Source organism: Rana temporaria, chromosome 7 (assembly GCF_905171775.1).
Source record: "Rana temporaria chromosome 7, aRanTem1.1, whole genome shotgun sequence".
In the NCBI taxonomy this organism is placed as follows: Eukaryota; Metazoa; Chordata; class Amphibia; order Anura; family Ranidae; genus Rana; species Rana temporaria.
The window spans coordinates 129,159,577-129,168,831 of NC_053495.1; positions in this window are offsets into that span (position 1 = coordinate 129,159,577).

Here is a 9,255-nt window from a genome sequence, read left to right on the forward strand (position 1 = left end):
AGTTTTTTTTTTGCAGTCTATTTGAAAGCATTTTATAATTCAATCAATATTTTTGCTTTGATTAGGAAGTTTAATGCACCTTCCAGGATTTATTTAGACTCTGTTCACACCTTTTTGTTTTCTAGCAGAAAGTCGTGCGTGTTTTTTTTTTTTTTGTACAGGTCAAAAGATCACCAATGTAAAGAGCAGAAAACGCCTGTAATCTGCCAACAAAAAAAGCTGCTTTGAGCTTCAGGCGAAAGCAGTGCAATAACATCTATAACAACTATCCATTTTATCATAAGTTATTGGGTGGCGTGAGTTGCTACAAACTACTGCCTGGTGCATGTTTTTCGGGGTGGGTGGGGGTTGTGCATCTGGAAAGAATTCACAGCGCTTCACTTTTTCCACATTTTGTTATGTTGCAGCTAGGGCCGAAACAACTAATCAATTATGAAATTAAATCGATTACAATTTTCATAATCGATTAATTGGCCAGTAACATAATGGGGTTAAAAAAAACTAAAATTGTCCCTTTATAGTACAAAAAAGCAAATCTCTACTGTAAATATTACTTTCACTGTCCCACAGTAAAAAAAAATTAACCCCTTACAGTAGTGATTATTTGATCTTATTGTTTTTTTTTTTTAACCACATTATGTTACTAAACCTCTCAGGCCTGGGTCACACCTCTGTTTTTTGCAGAAACACACTACAGTTCATTTACATGGTTTCCTATGGGACACGTTCACATCCATGATTTTTTTTTTTTTGGTTCAATATACTTCAATGGAGAAGCTGCAGAAAAGCATGTTATGTGTTTTTGCGGCAATTTGTGTTTTGTAATCTGATCAACACCAAATTGGCCCAATTTTTTTAAAAAATTCATTTTTTTTAAAGGCTATTATCCGATTAATCGAAACAATAATCGGCCAACTAATCGATTTTTGAAAATAACCGTTGGTTGCGGCCTTATTTCAAAATGGATTAAATTCATTATTTTCTAAATTCTACAAACAATACCCCATAATGACAACGTGAAAGAAAGTTGAAATCTTTGCAAAGGTGAACAACAGTGCATGTCAGCGCACAAACAAACCAATGAAGTCCAAGGAATTGTCTGTAGACCTCCAAAACAATTGAGGCACAGATCTAGGGAAGGGTGCAGACATTTTTTTGATCGGCTGCAACCAGAAGACACAGCGAGACTGGACCTGGCTCCATCTGGATGACAGTGGGGGACCCGACGAGGAGACACAGGCTGGTTGCGACGAAGGTACAGCAACAAGCTGTATAGGCTACACACAGTCTGTATGTCACGGGGGGTGTCAGTCTGTATGTCACGGGGGGTGTCAGTCTGTATGTCACGGGGGTGTGTCAGTCTGTATGTCATGGGCAGGCCACATGTCACAGGGCGTGGGGGTCAGTCTGCGTGTCATGGGGTGGGGGGGTGGTCTCCAGGGGTCATAAGTTGAGAGGTGACGATCTATCAGAGGTGAGGCTCTCTTGATGGGGAGTGGGGGTCTGGTCTGTTAGTGTGGGGGTAAGGATGAGCTCCAGCGTGTTCGCATAGTACACATGCAGAGCCTGCCAGGAAGTCGGCGCTGCGCTAATCACAGCCAGGGAGACATTTCCCGATCTCTGCAGCCGAGCATCGGGACAATGTCGCCCTGGCTGTGATTAGCGCAGCGCCGTGCAGACTTCCTGGTAGGCTCTGCACGTGTACTATGCTAACACGCCAGAGCTCATCCTTAGTGTGGGGAAAAGATTTGTAAAATGAGGGGGTGCAGTTGTTGGGAGGTGAGGATCTTGTAGTGGGAGGTCAATGTTTAGTTTGTGGGATTAGGGTTTGGAACTTGGACCAATTGTGCAAGTTCTCCCACTTAAAAAGATGAGAGGCTTGTAATTGTCATCATAGGTCTACCTCAACTATGAGAGACAAAATGTGGAAACAAATCCAGACAATCACATTGTCTGATTTGGAAAGAATTTATTTGCAAATTATGGTGGAAAATAAGTATTTGGTCACCTACAGACAAGCAAGATTCCTGGCTCTCACAGACCTTTATCTTCTTTAGGCTGGATTCACACCTATGCATTTTTAGTGCTTTTTGCATTTTGCACTACAGAACGTGTTCCACAGGAAACCATGTTAAATGGACTGTAGTGCAAAAAGCACAAAAACTGCATAGATGTGAATCCAGCCTTAAGAGGCTCCTCTGTCCTCCACTCATTACCTGTATTAATGGCACTTGTTATCAGTATAAAAGACACATGTCCACAACCTCAAACAGTCACACTCCAAACGCCACTATGGTGAAGACCTAAGAGCTGTCGAAGGACACCAGAAACAAAATTGTAGCCCTGCACCAGGCTGGAAGGACTGAATCTGCAATAGGTAAGCAGCTTGGTGTGAAGAAATCAACTGTGGGAGCAATAATTAGAAAATGGACAACTGTGGGAGCAATAATTAGAAAATGGAAGACATACAAGACCACTGACAATCTCCCTCGATCTGGGGCTCCATGCAAGATCTCACCCCGTGGGGTCAAAATAATCACAAGAACGGTGAGCAAAAAATCACAGAACCACACAGGGACCCAGTGAATGACCTGCAGAGAGCTGGGACCAACGTTAAAAAGGCTACCATCAGTAACCCACTACGTCGCCAGGGACTCAGATCCTGCAGTGCCAGACGTGTCCCCCCTGCTTAAGCCAGTACATGTCCGGCCCGTCTGAGGTTTGATAGAGAGCATTTGGATAATCCAGAAGAGAATTGGGAGAATGTCATATGGTCGGATGAAACCAAAGTAGAACTGTTTGGTAGAAACACAACTCGTGTTTGGAGGAGAGAATGCTGAGTTGCAGCCAAATAACATACCTACTGTGAAGCATGGGGGTGGCAACATCATGCTTTGGGTCTGTTTCTCTGCAAAGGGAACAGGACGACTGAAACGTGTACATGAAAGAATGAATGGGGCCATGTATTGTGAGATTTTGAGTGAAAACCTCCTCCCATCAGCAAGGGCATTGAAGATGAAACATGGCTGGGTCTTTCAGCATGACAATGATCCCAAACACATCGCCCGGGCAACGAAGGAGTGGCTTCGTAAGAAGCATTTCAAGGTCCTGGAGTGGCCTAGCCAGTCTCCAGAGGGAGTTGAAAGTCCGTGTTGCCCAGCGACAGCCCAAAAACATCACTGCTCTAGAGGAGATCTGCATGGAGGAATGGGCCAGCAACAGTGTATGACAACCATATGAAGACTTGCAGAAAACGTTTGACCTCTGTCATTGCCAACAAAGGATATATAACAAAGTATTGAGATGAACTTTTGATATTGACCAAATACTTATTTTCCACCATAATTTGCAAATAAATTATTTCCAAATTAGACAATGTGATTGTCTGTCTGGATTTGTTTCCACATTTTGTCTCTCATAGTTGAGGTATACCTATGATGACAATTACAGGCCTCTCTCTCATCATTTTAAGTGAGAGAACTTGCACAATTGGTGTCTGACTAAATACTTTTTTGCCCCACTGTATTTTCATGGTCTACTTTGCTAGAGGGGATACCCATTTTCATGGCCTGTATTACTAGAGGGGGGGTGCCTATTTTTATGGCCTGCATTATTAGAGGAGGGGATACACAATTTCACAGTCTGCATTATTACTCTTGTGGGAGGACACAATTTTAACCCATCAACTGCCATAGAGGTGGAAGAGCAGTTCTCATTGTCTTTATTTTGGGGGTGACGTGTATCAGTGTGGGGGGGGGGGGGTTCAGTCTGGTCTTTCAGTTGGACGGGGGTCAATCTGAGGTGTCAGTATTTTGTTTTGTGGGTTGTCAGTCAGGGGGGGGGATCCGTCTGTGTAGCCAGGGGGGGGGGGGGATTCCTAATTGTTTTTTGGTTTTGAGTAAGTAGGCTTCCTCACTCCTCATCGTACTTATAATATTTGAATTCAACTATTTTTTAAAAACTCTGTGTACCTTTCCATAAAGATGTAGGGATACCCCTCATTTACCAAGTTACTGTCTTTCCATCCCCCCCATCTCTTTCTGCCTTTATCTTTCTTCCCTCTTTCTCTTTACCTCCTGATCTTCTATGGTTTGACATAAATTGAACCAAAGCCTATTCATTAAACTTTTGGGCGCAAGTGCCGCCATAGGTGATAGCCATTTGGCGCGCTCGTTACCGCTTTCTTATAAGTGATATGTCAACTTTATTTCTGATGTACTGTTTATGCTGCATTTGTTTATATGCATTTTCAACTCTAAAAACTCTATCATTTCACTTTCATTGTTGTGTACAGTACTACATGGACCCTTATTCAGCGTACAATATAGAATATTGCCTTATTTAGTTACATCTAGGGGCGGTACCATCATCCATTGTATTAGGATATTGGAAAGGGGGTGTGCCAGGGGCTGCTCCAAATTTGCCCCGTGGTATTGTGAAAGTTGAGGACTATCTCGGTACCCAAGGATTGGGCCAAAGTAAGTATAAAATGTCAATTTATTAAGGAGGTAAACATAATTAAAAACATTTTGTACAGCAGTACATAAACAGTTGTTGCAACATTTATATAATTGGTTCACAAAGAATAGGTAAACCTCACAGAAATTGAGATGTATCTCCTGACGTATTCCTCTGCATGTTATGTGGCTTTGGCCGCTTCTTCAGGAGGAGTTAACCATAAACATCTACAAAGGTAAATACAATCTCATAGTTACATGGTCAAAAATGTGTCTGAACATTAGAAAAAATAGGATTTTAAGCTCACCGTAAAATCTCTTTCTCTGAGTTCATGGATGGACACAGCCTTAATCTTGACATAGTGGGATTAACCTATCTATGTTTAGGCGTGACTATGCAGAAGTGTTAACTTCAAAGCAGAACCACCCCGCACAGGGTGCGGTCCCACTGACTATATCCCCTCAGCCTGCACCAAGCAATTCAGTTTGTAGCAAGCAGTACAGACAAAGAGGGGTGGGTGCTGTGTCCATCCATGAACTCTGAGAAAGAGATTTTACGGTGAGCATAAAATCCTATTTTCTCTTTCGTTCATGGATGGACACAGCCTTAATCTTGACATAGTGGGACGTCCCAAAGCAGTGTCAAATTGAGGGGTGGGAAGCATAAAATAAACTTCACCTTAAAACAGAGCTCCTCAACTGAGTTGTAACTCTAATGAGCCGCCTGCAAAACTTTGCGGGCCGAAGAAGCATCTGAAGATGCACTCACATCAACTTGTAAAGTTTAGTGAAAGTGTGACCGGGCGACCAGGTTGCTGCCATAAACACCTGGGAAACAGACACTTGATGTCAGAAACCCCAGGAGGCACCATTGCCATGATCGAATGCATCGTGATAGGGAGGCGCCCGACCCTTTATGGCGTAAGCCTGATCAGGATCTGTCGGGTCCACCTCGAAATGGTGGCCGATGAGACCGCTGGGCCCTTCTTGGGACCAGCCACTGAAACAAACAGTGAGTCTGAACTCCAGAATGGAGCAGTAACAGACAAGTATCTTATCGGAGCTTGGACAGCGTCCGAGGAATGCCACGTCGTCTCATTAGGATTCGACGGATGAGGACACAAGTATGGCAGTACAATGTCTTCCTTGAGATGGAAGGTCGAAATGACCTTAGGAAGAAAAAAGGCTGCGGATGCAGCACCACCTTATCCTTGTGGAAGATCAATAGGGAGCCTTTCATGACAAGGCTGCCAGCTCAGAGCCCGTCTTAACTGACATAACAGCCACCAAAGGGACCACTTTCTGAGAAAGTGTCAAGGGAACTTCCCTAATGTTCTCAAACAGTGGTTCTGAGGCACCTAGAGGTCATGGCGTTAAAGCCATTGACTGTAAAGCAGGATGACCTATGGGACCGTGCGACAGCAGGTTCTCTCGTAGTGGTAGACGCCAAGGTGCATCTGCTATTCAAATCCCCACAGAGGTAGTGGAGGATGGTCTGGAGGGCCACATGCCGAACCCTCTGTACAAATGTTCTCACTAGAGAGTGAGTCGCCAGGGGTCGCTGAAAGAAAAACAGCCAGGGCAGATATCTGCCCCTTAAATCGTGCTTAAGCAAGCTCTTTGGTCCACCCAAGTGCGATAATAAATCCTCCTAGAGGATAACTTCCTAGCCTTCCTCAAGGTAGGAAACACAGAATCTGACAGGTCCGGTCTCTTAGTACCTGGCTTTCAATAGCCATGCCGTTAAGCCAGCGACTGTAAAGCAGGATGCAGTATGTGACAGCAGGTCGTCTCTCAGCAGTAGACTCCAAGGGATGTCTGCTACTAGCCGCACTAGATCGGCGTACTAAGGATGCCAAGGCCAATCCGGAGCAATTAGGATCATAGGAATCCCCTCTGCCTCCACTCTGCGAAGCAGAAGAGGCAGGAGCTTTAGAGGAGGGAAGGCATAGATTAGCCGGTACTGATTCCACAGCGCCACTAACGCATCTGTTGTGTCCGCCCATGGGTCTCTTGACCTGGCCACAAACCTCAATACCTTCCGTTTGAGTCGAGACGCCAGGAGATCTACGTCTGGCGTGCCCCATCTATGGCAAAGGAGCTGAAACACCTCCGGGTGCAGAGACAGGTAGTCCGCCTGCCAGTTTTCCACACCCGGAATGTATATGGCCGACAGTGCCGGTATGCTCCTTTCTGCCCACCTTAGGATGTGAGCGACTTCTGACGCTGCAGCCGAGCTACTTGTTCCTCCTTGATGGTTGACATATGCCACCGCCGTGGCATTGTCCGACTGGATCCTGACTGGACACCCTCGTAGCCTCTGAGACCATGTAGAGAGGCACAGCCTGATCGCCTGAAGTTCCAGGACCTTGATCGGAAAATGGTAATCCTCTGGAGACCAGCGACCCTGGGTCGACTGAACCCCCCAGACTCCCCCACTGGTAAGGCTGGCGTCTGTCGTGATGACTATCCAGTGAAAGGAAGGAATGACTTCCCGGACAGAAGTGCCAGTGAGGTTAGCCACCAAGTGGCTCACCCCGATTAGATAATCCAGGGATGATGGGCGCCTGTCCCATCTGGACAGAATTACCTTCTGTAGCACTCGCGAAGTGACGACCCTTCTGGGATGTCAACTACCGCAAGTTACTTGGTGTGTACCAGTACTGCACTTGTGCTCTGTAGTTTGCATATAAAGCTACTTGGTGTGTACTGCATGTGTGCTCTGTAGTTTGCACCTAAAGTTACTTTGTGTGTACCAGTACTGCACTTGTGCTCTGTAGTTTGCATATAAAGCTACTTGGTGTGTACTGCACGTGTGCTCTGTAATTTGCACCTAAAGTTACTTGGTGTGTACTGCCCGTGTCCTCTGCAGTTTGCATCTAAAGCTACGAGGTGTGTGTACTGCCTTTGTCCTCTGCAGGCCATTAATATGTCTGGAAGTACAACAAGGAGAGGCAGAGAGTCACGAGGGCAAGCAGGCTCTGCGTCTAGAGGCAACAGTGCTGGTCGTGGATACGGTGCATCCTCATCAGCACGTGGCCACTGGACACGCTCGTCCTTGTTTTCGGCAGCTGGCCGCGTTGAGCCGCAACATGCCGAAGACTTGGTAGAGTGGATGACCAAGCCGTCCTCATCCTCCTCATCCTCTCTCACCCAGGCTCAGGGTACTTTGTCTGGCAAAGTAGCTGCCAAGGCGTCCTCTTCCCTCTGCTCAGTGGCATCACTCACTCCTTCCCTAGCCCCACCATGTCCTCCTGAGGAGTCCCCCAAACTGTTTGAACACAGTGTTGGGTACATGCTGCATGAGGATGCACAGCGTTTTGAAGGCTCCGATTGATGTTACACAGATAGAGGAAGGCAGTAACATAAGCCCAGAGAGAGGGGGTGCCCAAGAAGGACAGCAATCTGGCAGTCATGTTCCCCCAGCTGCAGCATACTGTCAGGTTTTCGACAGTGATGAGGAGGGAGGGGATGATGAGGTCACTGACTCTACGTGGGTGCCTGATAGGAGAGAGGAGGAGGCGGCACAGGCACATCGCCAACGAGGCAGGATGCCCTCCAGGGGCCAGCTTAATGGCAGCGCACGGACTGTATCACAACGCAGAGCTACGCCTGTGCAGGGCGCTGCTGTATCTCAGCGTTATTGCAAAAGTTCTTTGGTGTGGGCCTTTTTTGAGACAAGTGCATCAGATCGCACCGCTGCTATTTGCAACATATGTCTCAAGCGTATCTTGCGTGGCCAAAACATCACCCGCTTGGGCACCACATGCTTGACCAGACATATGTTGACCTGCCATGCAGTTCGTTGGCAAGCGTACCTCAAAGACCCATACCAAAGAACAAAGCGGACCTCCCCTTGCCCCTCATCAGCTGAGATCTCCAACCCCACTATACCCTTAGTCCTCTCTGAAGCCTGCACTGATAGGACTAAAGGTGTAGAATTAGGTGTGTCACAGCCTAGTACATGCGGGCAATCTACTATCGGTACACCGATGGCAGATTGTACCAGGCAAATTTCCCTGCCCCAGCTGCTGCAGCACAGAAAGAAGTACTCTCCCAGCCATCCACATGCCCAGCGGTTGAATGCTAGCTTAGCTAAATTGCTAGTACTTCAACTGCTGCCTTTTCAGTTGGTAGATTCTGCCCCCTTCCGTGAGTTTGTGGAAGGTGCGGTACCTCAGTGGCAAGTTCCCATACACCACTTTTTCTCACGGAAGCCGATTCCGGCTCTCTACCGGCATGTGGAAGGCAATGTACATGCCTCGCTGGACATGGCGGTCAGTGGTAAGGTGCATATTACCACTGACTCATGGTCCAGCAGGCATGGACAGGGACGTTGCCTATCATTCACGGCGCATTGGGTGACTCTGCTGGCAGCTGGGAAGGACGCAGGACAAGGTACAGTAGTGTTGGAGGTTGTTCGGCCACCACGCCTCCAAAATGCTACTACTGGTTGTGACACACCTCTCTCCTCCACCCCCTCCTCTTCTTCCTCTGTGGCCTCTTCCTGTGCTGAACCAGCGGTGCTCCGTAGGTGTTCAAGGGGCTACGCAGGTACGCAGGCAAAGAGATGCCATGCGGTGCTTGAGCTGGTGTGCTTGGGGGACAGGAGCCACACTGGGGCAGAGGTTCTGTCAGCTCTGCAGGGGCAGGCTCGGAGGTGGTTGATGCCACGCCAGCTTAAGCCAGGAATGGTGGTTTGCGACAATGGCACCAACCTACTCTCCGCCCTGCGACAGGGACAACTGACCCATGTGCCCTGTTTTGCTCATGTCCTTAATTTGGTGTTGCAGCGGTT